The sequence below is a fragment of the Grampus griseus genome (genome assembly GCF_964374135.1).
Source record: "Grampus griseus genome assembly, chromosome: 9".
Classification (NCBI taxonomy): domain Eukaryota; kingdom Metazoa; phylum Chordata; class Mammalia; order Artiodactyla; family Delphinidae; genus Grampus; species Grampus griseus.
In genome coordinates, this window is record NC_139003.1 from 47,306,212 (window position 1) to 47,319,624 (window position 13,413).

A 13,413-nucleotide genomic window follows, 5' to 3' on the forward strand; every position below is an offset into this window, starting at 1 on the left:
CATCTGAACAAGCTTTGAAATGGCCAGGGTACTCACCCTCAAGACAGCATTCCTGAAGCAGATCAGAACGTTCCAGGCTCACAAGAAGCCTCCCCGGATTCTAAGTTGCCCCCAAAGGATGCAGTGGCTTGCACATTGGAAAGTTTATCTATGACTCTAAGCCACTCCAAGGCCATTTGTAAATTACTGCTGGGGTGATTTACAAATATTGAGATTTGTTGACCTGAAGAAATAAAGATTTCCACAAATGCCTAATGCAGTCAGGCAGTCACTCACTGGCAAGATCTTGTGTGAATGTCATGAAGTCAAATATGTCATCAAGTATGACAGTTTCCAAAAGGGACCCAAGGAAGGTAATGATCAGTAATCAAGGGGTCAAATCAAAGTACATGGAGGGATCCCAAAGCTTACCTCTAACTTTGTCCTTCAAAAACCCAAATCCAATGGAGCAATCACCCTTCATTCCGTTCACATCAAGTTGAAGTGATCTTTTATTCTAGGAGTAATGGCTTGATGATTTGACACCTATGAGTCATAAGCAGCCCTTGTAAAAAGCCCAGTGACAATGTGTTAGCTCACATTTAAGCCTCAGCTGTGTTTCCCACTCTGTTCCCAGTAGTCCCCAACTTCTTTGAATCTAGGGTGGGGTTCTGGGCCCTGGCTCAATGAGTGGACTCAGTTTCAGACCAAATATATTGCAGTGAACCTTAAAAATTCACACATTTGCAATGAGACTTTCTTCAAGGGGAAAATACATTTTTAGTTATTTGGCCAAAACAAGCAAAATGCTCAAAATGTTGAAATGGTGAGGCCGCCACTATTTCATTACTGCTTTGCTGAGGCAAAGAAGTGAAGATATTTTTCTTTGTGGTTCCAGCAAGCAGGCATACATTTATCAATCAGGACACTCTACAATGGATGTCTAATCAGATACGCTAGTCCTCTGGGTAATTCCAAATTCCTGCATAGAAACTTTGGCTTCTTTTAATGACTGCATTTGGAGAATGAACTAAAATGGTCAAAATTTTCAATACATCTTGGAGAAGGGTTAAGCACAAAAGTCCTGTTAAACAATAATGGGATTTGTGTGTGAAACATGATACTCTTTGAACACTTTTGAGAAAGTTACTCTCCTCTTTCCCTTCCAACTAATAACAATTCAACATTATTTAACATAATCCTACTGACAGGTAATTTCTGACACGAAATTTATTACTGACTTGCCCTTTGAGGGCATGTTTCACTATTAATGTTTCCTTTTAAAAGCTATAGCATACATTAGATTCTCCTACAGCGTTTCCCCATGTTTTCCTTGGAAACCCCTATTTTCTGTGGTATTTTACATTACCCGAACCTGTTTTAATTCTGGATCCTTACACACACACACACACACACACACACACACACACACACACACACACCTCCTTTCCAGAAATACGTCCAGAAATATCCTTAACACTGAAACATTTTATTCTACAATTATTAGGCTTACCTAGAACTGAATAAACAACATTAGTAGAGCATAAATTTAAATTAGTTTCTCCTGTACCTAACTGGGTATGTGATTGACTGAGCTAGAGGGCTCGAATTCAACAGGACCACGCCAGGAAATGGGGGAGCTGCAGATTGCGGATGTTATCCATATAGGGCCAGTGAGACCTGCAAGCGTCTGCCCTCATTGGTGCTTTGAGTCTTTCACAATGCAGGACACATGAGACTGTGCAGAACACATTTGTGATTCTGACTCATTCAGAGAGATGATTCTTTACCTGGTGAGTCAGCATGAAGCTAAGTATTTCCCTACCTGTGCTAACCATACAAGGGCATTGCTACCTGGAGGATTAGGTCATCTGCCCCAGAAGGAAATGCACACCATCTTTGGTTTTTCTGGAACAGCCTTACTGGCATCATGAGCTCATAGGCTGGAGCTGACCACGTGGTGTCCTTCCTTTGAAAAGGAGGCATCGTCTAAAGGGCTGGTTGGCTGGCAAAGCAGTAACGAGACAAGTGAAAGAAATATTCATTCATTCATTATTTATTTATTCATCTGTAATTTTAGGGAGGTCAGGTTTGTTGAGTTACAATTTACAGATGGTAAAATTCACCCTTTTTAATATTGCAGTTCTATGAAATTTGACAAATGCATAGGGTCATGTAACTACTACCACAACCAAGATATAGAAGAGTTCCATCGCCTCAAAAAATTCCCTCACCCCCTTTGTAATTAACCCCTTTCCCCACCCACCATATTTATTTTAAAATAATATTCAAATGATTTACAACAGAGACATGAAGTCACCTGCATGTTGTGACTTGTCCTTAATATAGTGGCAGGATTTACTGGTAGCGAGATTCAGAGACACTCCATACCACCAGAAGTCTGAGAACGTGCTGGGCGAGATCTATTGCCTCACATTTGCCCTAATGGATAACCTATTTCTGCAGAGAAACACATGCAGGAGTGATTCTACTAGGTAAATTCTTAGCTTCCTAACTCTTCCTCCAAGCTTAAGAAGAAGACTTGCATCTCCCACTGTTTCAGAAGACTAAGTTCCCTTCAGTCTCCCACCTCAACCAAATTCTAACTGGAAAAAGCTGGAGATAAACACACTCTCCCCTACCTTGGCCCTTGCCTCTCTCCCCATAGACTGACACACACAGGAAGCTCTCTCTCTTTCTTTTACACATACACACACACACACACACACGCACACGCACACGAAACAGAGGCAACACAAAAACTGCCAAGATGGTCTGTCCTCCAAGGTGGTCGTAAAATCTTGAAGGCCACAACGGGACCTTCTAGGCCCAGACCTGTGCGGAAGCCTGGGGTGAAAATCCTCTATCCTGAGAAGCTGGAACAGATCCGAGGGCCTTGCACATTAGGGAAGAGTTTTACATTCCTAGGTTACTGGGCCATTAGCAGCTCTACCATCCATTTTTCATTTGAAGGAACCTTTATAAAGGTTGAATTCTTATCTTTGGGAGGCCAGTAAATGCAGTTCTTGTGTTTTCATTTGGGTTTATTTAGCCTGGGGGATTTAGGTCCCCCTGTTTAGGTAGTAAATTTTCCCCTTTGTGTGAATGTATGTGGTTAATATACTTAAAAATCCATCAGGCAAGGATAACAAAAATGCAGCCGCCTTTACACAGCAGTTTTTGGCAAGAATATAGTCACTCAGGATGGCTGTGTGGTGCTTATAATTGAATTGTGGTCACTAAGCCGAATGCTATCAAACTCTGGAAAAACCAAAGCCAGATACCTCTGAGCACGCCTTTCACCACCTTCCCTCTGGTCCCTTCCCTTGCTGCCAGCTCCCCCGTTCACCCAGCTGGCAGAGTGGGACACAGAAAGAAGCCCAAGATGAATAAACGGCAGACACTGCTACAGCCTTTAAACATGTACCAGAAAAGATGGACTCCAGCGCCTGAAAGGACAGAACTGAAGACCTGACGGCCTGAGTTGCAACGCTTGGGAGGCCAGTGAGGGAGAAGCTGCTCAAGAAAAGGAAAACGACAAAGGCCCTCGAAGACGCCCTTGGAGAGCTTCCAACTCTTGGCTGAGAACAACATTAAGCTTTGGCCCCTTGAATCAACATTATCTGACACTAGGGCACAGATTCCGGGCGCCCCCAAGGTCCCCCTCACAACGGTAACCTTGGGTGGTCGATGGTCCATTAGCCGATTTTTCCTCCTGCCCGCTCTGACCCCACACGCTCATCTCTCTGCCACCTCCCTCCCCGGCACTGGTGGCAGAGCCCAGTCACCAGGCTGGGTTCAAAAGCTGTGGGCTCTGACCACAACGAGCATGAAACCTTCCCACTCGGCCACCGTTACTGCCGACTGCAGGAGACCCAGTGAAGACCACACACCCTAGTGTTTCCAACTCAACCAGGTGGCCTTGGTCCCTGACAGATCTAAAACAAAAGGAGAAAACCAGCTCATTGCACAGAGTCATGGCAGGAGGAAAGAAAAAATCCTTCCATACAACTCTCTCTAGCCTAAAGACAAAATCAAATCAAAATCAAAATACACATAAGAGGATTATTCTACTTAAAAACTACCTTTTAAAACAAATAAATAAAAACTACCTTTTTCATTAGGCAAAGGGATAGCTCAATATTTCCTATCCTTCCCAGGCACTGCACTCATTCAACAAATATTCTAAATGGGCACTCAAATGTAACAATGGTACCCAGGCTCTTTGGGTGCATAAGCCCATCCCATATGCCGTGTAAACGATAGAAAAAGCACTTTGGACTCAACCACCATCCTAGAGCAAATTCTGCAAAAAATGTGCTCCCAGAGCTAAGGAGCCTAGGAGCAGGTGAGCTCAGGGCCTAGAAATTCATCAAGATGGAAACTATAGGCAGTCCAACACAAATGGCTTCAAAGCAAAGGACAAACTGTCCCATAGACCTAGGACCTAAAAGAAAGCTATGTCTAAAATGTACGAGTCAGAAAAGCACACATTTCTCAAAAGGTAAACACACAACCTCCTACTCAAGAACTACTGTACTAATTCAAATTATCACTGCTTCCTGCTGATCATGGTTGCGTAACCACCTCAGGTCTAACTTCGTAGAAGGATGCATCTGCACGGCTATTTAAATTTACACCTCTGTGGGAGGGAGACGCAAGAGGGAAGAGATATGGGAACATATGTATATGTATAGCTGATTCACTTTGTTATACAGCAGAAACTAACACACCATTGTAAAGCAACTATACTCCAATAAAGATGTTAACAAAATAAATAACTAAAAATAAAGTTACGCCTCTGACATCTTGCTTTAAATGGTAAGCTCCAGGGGGAGTTATTTGACTTTCCTATTATAACCTCAGAGATAGCATGATATACAAGTAGGTCACAGATTATGAATGAACACAGATGAATAATTACAATTGATCAATTTTTATGCCAATAATTAAAAAATCTTCTCTTTTAAATTAAGATAATTTAAGAAGAAATGTAGAGACCCTATTCTTCTCATATTTGAGCCAGGCAATACTTAAACTTACATATAACCAACCAGTCCCTATCATTAACCTTTATTGACCTAAAGATTACTCATGTATCAACACATGTCAACCATCAAGTTGCCCCACGCCCTCAGGAATTTCAGAGACCTGTTTTAAGAAAAGCAGTAATGACTTCTGAAGGAGCGAACAATGGAATCTGATTTTCTAAAACAGTTTTAGGGTCAATGATACGAGTCCTTACATCCTGGATTTTAACCTGCTCATGTACTGTGGGGAAGGAGGAAAGACAGGGGCCAGGGAGGCAGGGAGACTGGGATTGATATCAAATGACATCTTAGAGCAGCGCCCTTGCCAACCAAATTCTGCCTGGCTCTGACCATAGACTAGTTAGCAGCTTCAATTACATAGTATTTCCCCTTTAACATTTCCCTCCCCCCATTCATGTTTTAAAACATAATAAAACATAATTTCTTATGTTACTGCCAAAAGGGTCTTTCTGGCATTTTACTGCTAAAGTCCTATCCTTCCACCTACACTCCTCGACCTCCCCCACCCCTCCGCTACTAAAAAAAATCACAACTGAAAGAAAAGAGAAAAGAAAATGGAAAAGTATGGAACCTGTGAACACACATAAGGGGGAAAACACTCCTTGCCCTGCTTTCTCCAAAAGAGTGAGGAAAGACAACCAAAATGAAGGGCAAAAGGAGCGTGTGTGTGTGTGTGTGTGTGTGTGTGTGTGTGTGTGTGTGTGTGTGTGTGTGTGTGTGTGTGTGTGTGTGTGTGTGTGTGTGTGTGTGTGTGTGTGTAATCTGTATGGTACAAGAGGAAGCCATATAAGATCTCTCAGTGCCCTAATGTCATGCTTAATAAACAAAGCTCACAGTCAATGACATTACCCAGGAAATACCATGTCCCGTACTGTTCAGTGTTTGTTTCAAAGCGCTAAGTCTGGAGAAAAACAAAGGAAGCCAGAGGGAGGAAGAGAAATTCAGTTTAACTGTACTGCTGTGAGCTCTAAAAGCAAGCCAAATCCCAAGTCTGCCTCTTCTATTTTGTTAGGAGAAAATCTTTTCAAGTATGCACATGATAAAAAAAAAGAAAATCTATGGGCACTGGTCTTCCTTTGGGTAAGTCAGTGGTCTTTATCATTTCGTTTTAACAAAGAAGAAAGCATAAAACCACTTCCCTTCCAATGCATCATACTTCCAGAGTTTGGTCCCATAACTAACACAGAGTTGTGTACTTCATTAAAACTCAGAGATCCACCTGGTTTAAGGTTTTACAGATCCATTAGGCAGCAGCTGAAATATGGTACCATTTTCTCATATGGCAGGCAGTCTGTCATTATGGATCGGGTCCTCCTGGCAACGAACGTGCCAGATGAATTTACACTTTCCAGTCCCTGGAAGGCCTCACATGCCCCCAGCACATGTATGTACACACTGTTTCGCTCCCACTCAGAGGACATATTATGTATGTCTTTCTTTCTTTCTTCTTCTCTTCTCTTCTCTTTCTTCTTTCTTCTCTTCTTCTCTTTCTTCTCCCTATTTCCTCTTACATTCAGTCATGTGGTCCCACTTTTTACACATTTCTGGAGTAGTTTTATCCTCCACCTCCAATACATATACATTTGGGGTATTTTTTGACCACCTTCACTCATGTGCTCCCCTCCCCTCCCCAACCCCTCCCCTCACCTCTGGCCACCACCAGTCCATTCTCTGTATCTATGGGTTAGTGTTTTAAGTCTATCCATGTTGTTACAAAAGGCAGGATTTCCTTCTTTGTTATGGCTGAATAATACTCCATGGTACAGTCGACTCTGAAACAACGTGGGAGCTGGGGGCATTGACCCTCTATGCAGTCGGAAATCTGCTATAACTTTTAGTTGGCCCTCCGTATCCACGGTTCCTTCATACCCAAGGTTCTGCATCCGTGGATTCAACCAAGTGTGGATCATGTAGTACAGTAGTATTTACTATCAAAAACAATCTGTGTATGAGTGGACCCATGCAGTTCAAACCCATGTTGTTCAGAACTCAACTGTGTATGTATATGTATATATATATACACACACACATGCCACATCTTCTTTACCCATTCATCTGTTAATGGACAATTAGGTTGGTTCCATGTCTTGGCTCTTGTAAATAGTGCTGCAATGAATATGGGGGTACGTATATCTTTTCAAAGTTCACATTTTAAATACTAGTTAAAGGGTTGCCATTCACCTAGAATCTCTTTGAAATGAGTCCTGCAAAATAATCGGAAAATCACAACTTTTATATTTGCCTCTAAAGCCTAACTATAGCAACCACAATCTAGTTTTTCAAAGGGATCATTATATTTGTCAGCAGATAAATCTCTTATTTATTTCTGACGACCTTATATGTATAACGTAAGATGGTATTCCTGAGACAATTAAAAAGAAAAAAGAAAAGAGCATGTACAGACAAGGAAATGCCATGCTGCATCTAACAAAGATTGCAGAGGCTTAACAGGAGCCAGTTCTGATTAGGAACATTTTGTAATCAGGAAGCAGAGGGCAAGCGAATATGAGCCATTTCTGCCTGCTGAGGATTCTTTTCCAGGGTGAGTGGCTGTTCTCATACCAAAGCTGGGCAGGGACACCAAAGGTATCTGCCAGGAAAGCCATACAAAGGTGTGAGATTTCAGGGCTTCCCTGGTGGCGTGGTGGTTGAGAATCCGCCTGCCAATGCAGGGGACATGGGTTCGATCCCTGGCCCGGGAAGGTCCCACATGCCGCGGAGCAACTAGGCCCGTGAGCCACAACTACTGAGCCTGCGCATCTGGAGCCTGTGCTCCGCAACGGGAGAGGCCGCGACAGTGAGAGGCCTGCGCACCGCGATGAAGAGTGGCCCCTGCTCTCCGCAACTAGAGAAAGCCCTTGCACAGAAATGAAGACCCAACACAGCCAAAAATAAATAAATAAATAATTTTTTTTTGTAAAAAAGGTGTGTGATTTGAATCAAGAAGACATGGGAGTAACTCGTTGGGTGATTATTCACACTCTTAGCAGGGAAGCAATGAAATTAATATGTAAATATTTTTAAGTCAAACGAATACTTCTACCCGCAGGCATAGGATAATTTGAAGAACAGAATGTCAATGTCTCAAATTAAGCAGAACAATCCTGCTTCATGAGATAAATTATCTTTCAGTGGTATCACATGGACATTTTAATCTTATAAAACATAAACAGTGGTGCTTGCTATCAAAATATTGTCCCCAAATATTGTCATTTCCTCTGTCCTGAAGATTAAAGGACAAGCAAGGAGATGGCAGTAATGATTTTCAAATTGTATTCTAATCACAATTTTTTTAATCAACTTTATTGAGATATAAATTATGTATGATAAAATTTATCCATTTCATGTGGAAAGTCATTGAGTATTGGCAAGTGTCTACACCTGTGTCACCACCAACATAATCAAGACATAAGACAGTTTTGTCACCCAAAAATTTCTCTCATGTCCTTTTGCTGCCGGTCCCCTCCTGGGCCACCACTAACATGCTCTCTGTTCCTACAGGGCATTTTGCCTATTCTAGCATTTCGTGGAAACAGAATCATAACAAATGCATTCTTCTGTGTCTGTCATCTCTAATCTTGACTTGCCAAACCTACCATTTTGCTCAAAGTCCTGTGCCCCTCACTCCTGCATCTCATGGTCAGGAAATCAGCTTCAACTCTGATAACCAGACCAGGGATGGACAAGTGCCATTTTTGAGAAAGTCACTAGAATAGCAGGAAACAAGGAGTGGGAAGTTGCAAAGGTCAACTCCAGTTCATTTCCTTTTGGGGTATTAATTTTAGCACATTGTTTGGGTTTCCCCAAGAAGATATTTTTGGAAGAAGGGGATTCCAAGCATGAAGGCTAAACATAGAAAAGAAGACCCTTCCCATACTCTTTCCCACACACGCCTTAAAGTGTTAGGTCTTTGACCAAACAGATGCAAGATAAGTGCTTGATGATGACATCAGAGAGAGAAGAAAGAGATGGGTTTTCTCGCAATATCTAGAAGAATTTGGGAAAATACTAAAGTACAAAGCAATTGTGGATTACTTATTTCTGAACCTACTGATATTCTTCTCACCTAAAGTAGAATTTTCCTGGGTTTATAAATTAGAAGTTTTCACTTACCACCACTTAACACCAAACACGAATACTTTCTTCTTGTTAGGACCAAGCAAGGATATTTTTGGTTGTGTGAGACATACAGTTGTCTATGGACCTGATACGCTCTATATAAGCCATCCCAGTGTCAGAAGAATCCTAATTATCAAAATTATTAGGCTATTCTGTTTCCTGATGTCCTCTAAGACCTTCCTGTGTGACTCAACTTTTTCAAATAAGAAAAGGCATAAATTGTTCTGTGTCCTAAGTCTTTACGTAAACATCAGCTCCTGGGTTCTATTTGTCCTCAAGCTGCTGTCACATAATGACTGGAAGAGAAAATATTAATTCTTCCAGGGCTCTGGGGTATAATGCAAGCAATAAATCAACTTACATAATTTTTTTTGAAATAAAGCAAAAGAATAAATTAGTTAAAATTATTTAAGAGTAGTGTTTGTCATTAAGAACCTTTCTACTTCAACTGAAACAATTTTGATCCCAATGATAAGATTATTTTAATCTATGGTATTGTAACAGATGAAAAAAACTAAGGCAAAAACAGGAGACAACTAAGATGATGTATACTGAGAAGAATTACAGAGAGGGCTGTGCTCATGACTATTTTATTATTTTATTACTTATTTAATATTTATTATTTTATCATTTAGTGAGAAATTATGTTGGATTCTTGCCCTAGAAAGAGCAATACTTCCTTCATCAGACAGATTATCTGACCAATAAGACAGTTAATCAAACCACTAAAGAGAAGGTTAATCAAACCACTAAAATAGAACGAATATTCAAACGAAAAAAGTTTTAATTCTTCTGAATAGTAAGTCAACATCAGGCACTACTTAGTAGGCAGTCTTGTCTTACATTATCTAGTTCTATAAGGGAAAAAAGGGTTTATAAACTCTGTTAACCATATATTCAAAAGATCAATGGCCATTAAAATGATCCTTTCACTGACATTTCTCAAGGTCAATATCTCACCCATGTGAGCCTCTGATGGCAGAAAATAAACCCAGATCTCACCATAAACATAGATTCTTTCCAATATCTAAAGCCAATGTAAAGGAGAAATAGAATTTGTCATATTTCTTTGGTATCAAGGGTGTGTGTAGAGGCAGTGGGTTCCAGGGAAAAGAGTACCAAAATAAAAATTTTATAACTCGGGCTTCCCTGGTGGCGCAGTGGTTAAGAGTCCGCCTGCCGATACAGGGGACACAGGTTCGTGCCCAGGTCTGGGAAGATCCCACATGCCGCGGAGCAGCTAGGCCCGTGAGCCATGGCCGCTGAGCCTGCGCGTCCGGAGCCTGTGCTCCGCAACGGGAGAGGCCACAACAGTGAGAGGCCCGCGTACCACAAAAAAAAAAAAAAAAAAAATTTATAACTCGTCTTTGATTCCCTGCTTCCTGTAGTAGGGACCTGGAATAAGTCATGGCCCTTCTAGTCTCCTTTGGTTCTTTATTTGTTTAAAAAAAAAATGTAGTTGGAAATTGTCCCACATTCCTGCTCTACCTGGAGTGAGATTACAAAAAGATGCATGTGATCTGGTTTGAAAACTTTTTAAGCGTCACACAAATGCAGAGGATTACCACTCTTTTACGCATACCATCTCTCTAAATACTGTATGCTATACATATTCCTATGTCAGCACTACCCTTAAATTTGTGAAACAATCCAGCTCTGGCCACAGATCTCCTGAGGACACATTCCTTCTTACATCAACAACGCACATTTACAAATTACGTAAAGACCCCCTAAATCTACAGCAAAATCTTCCGCACTCTGTTTTCTAAACTAAAAGCACAACTGGCTGTAACTTACCAGCTAACTCACTGACTAACCAACTAACTAAAACATAGGGGCAGAAAGCAGCATGTTCAGTAAGCTTACCAGGTTTAAACTGGAATGGAAAAAAAAAATCTAAATTCAAAATATGGGCAGAAAAGGGCCCAGACAAATCAGTTATTATTCCTCAAAAACATCACACTCCTTGGAAGATCTACAAGCTAAATACAAACTCCCACAGCAGGATGTCACACACATTCAGATTGTAGTCACTGTTCAGTGGTGGCCACAGGCAACAAAGACCTTCTTTGAGACAACTTCCACCTGGTTGGGGCGCCCCAGTTCTGAACAGTCTACTGCAGCCTCTCCTCCCTGTTTTGCCATCTGGTTGAGATAGAAAGGTTACGGGGATAGTGATAAGGGAGCTGGTACTATATGGAACAAGGATTCAGATCAGTGACTGCCCAATTCCTCTTTCAATGTGATCAGAAGACCTCAACAGATAGGCTGTGATCAGAACAAAACATTTGGGGTCGTACTGGCTAAGTTCTTAAAGGCTGTGGACAAGTCGTTCTTCATGCTTTTTAGAGTTCACCTAATCGCACATAAAGGTTTCTGTCATTGAATCTTCATCTGGTAGCCATGGAATCCAGTGAATTTATGAATTTCGGGGTAGTATGCAGTTGTTGACCCTAAGATGCTCACATTCAAAAAGCAGTCAGTCGGTCGATCTTTTCAGTGATTATCATGGGTGCCTGAAAGGGGAGAACCTTGTCTTGTCAGGGTAGGATTGTGGAAATCAACTAACTTAAAATCAAATTAGAAATTAAACGTATCTTTGATTTTTCAATCTTGAGGGGGAGGAATAATTATAGATTCACAAAAGGTTGCATAAAATGGCACAGGGAGGTCCTTCGTACTCTTCACTCAGTTTCCTCCAAAGGTAACATCTTTCATAGTTATAATGCAACGTCAAATCAAGAAACTGACACTGATACAATCCACAGAGTTTATTTCACCAGTTTTATAGGCACTCATTGTGTGTATGTGTTTAGTTCTCTAAAACTTAACATATATGTAGATTTGTGTGGTCACCACCACAATCAAGATACAGACTACTCCATCACCAGAAGGATTACTCACAACACCTCTGTATAGCTACTTCCAGCCCCTCCACCAACCCTAACTCTTAGCAACTACTAGTCGGCTCTCCATCTCTATAATTCTGTCATATCAAGAATGTTACATTAATGGAAACATATAGTATGTAATTTTTTGAGGTTAGCTTTTTCCATTAACTGTAATTCCCCTGAGATCCACCTAAGTTATTGCATGTGTCAATAGTTTGTTACTTTTTATTGCTGAGTAATATTCCATGGTATGGATGTACCAGTGTTTGGTTAACCATTCCTCCACTGAAGGACATTTGGAAACAGGTTCTTATTTTAAAATTGTCCAAATTTGTGAATTCTGACACAGATCAGATTAGTTGTATAAAGAGAAAAGATCTGTCCTGACTGGATAAAAATATGCTATAGAATAATCTATTCACAAATCGATTACACATGAATATTATACATTCACTTTATGGCTTTTACCTTTTGGTGACCATAAGAAGTTCTCAATAATGTGTCCCAATTTTATGGTGCTTAAAAAAGCCTCTAGCAAAAACTTTCTGCCCAAACATACCTTTTTTGTCCTATATCTTTACAGTAATCCTTCAATGGCCTCTACAGCAAACAGAATTTTAAGAGATACCTATTTTTTCCAGACCGAAGAATTGAATTAACAATCTCCAAGATTTCTGAGTGGCTTTGATCTGTCTTGCTTAACTTTTCAGCCATTTCATGTACAGAAATATTCCCAATGCAACTAGAAGTTCCAAGTGTAGAGCTCTCTTTCCTATTCTGTCACTTAAAGCTATTAAGACCCCATCCATAATTGAAGCAAACACATGATGAGCACTTTCCATGGGCCCAGTGCTTGTGGGCTGCCTCCTCTATACATTACAAATACCCTTTCAAATGGTCTCTATTATTATTTCCATTTCACAGATGAGAAAACTGAGGCTCAGAGGGATTGAGGTACATTTCTCCCAGTCACACATTTAGCAAATGGAGTTCTCAGGTTTCAAACCCAGGGGTCTAGTTCTAGCACCTGTGTCTTTAATGATCCCCACTACTTTCCCACCTTCAAAGACTGCATCCCTGCTTGTCCAGTTTGCCTAATACCCTTTTCATTTCCCCACTCCTCCTATATTTGTTTCACATAGTTCCTACTTTTGTGTTTTTCTATTGTCGTTATCCTCTATGTCTCTAGAACAATTGCTATTTTACCCCACCCTCCATACACTAAAATAGACAGTGTCTACTAAAGTTTATTACGTAGAACCAGGCATCACCTCCCCTCCCTCCCAACAATAGGGATAAAAGAAGGTCTAAGGATCCCCCAAGATGAAGACAAACATGGCGATTATTTGAAGGGAGATAATCCATTCTTGGGA

The 13,413-nt window shown here is 40.9% G+C and overlaps 1 protein-coding gene across 4 annotated transcripts in view; it reads right to left on the reverse strand.

Annotated features, from left to right (window-relative positions):
- CREB5 (cAMP responsive element binding protein 5) overlaps positions 1-13,413 on the reverse strand; it is a 410,470-nt gene that overhangs the window by 204,251 nt on the left and 192,806 nt on the right. The window lies entirely within an intron of this gene.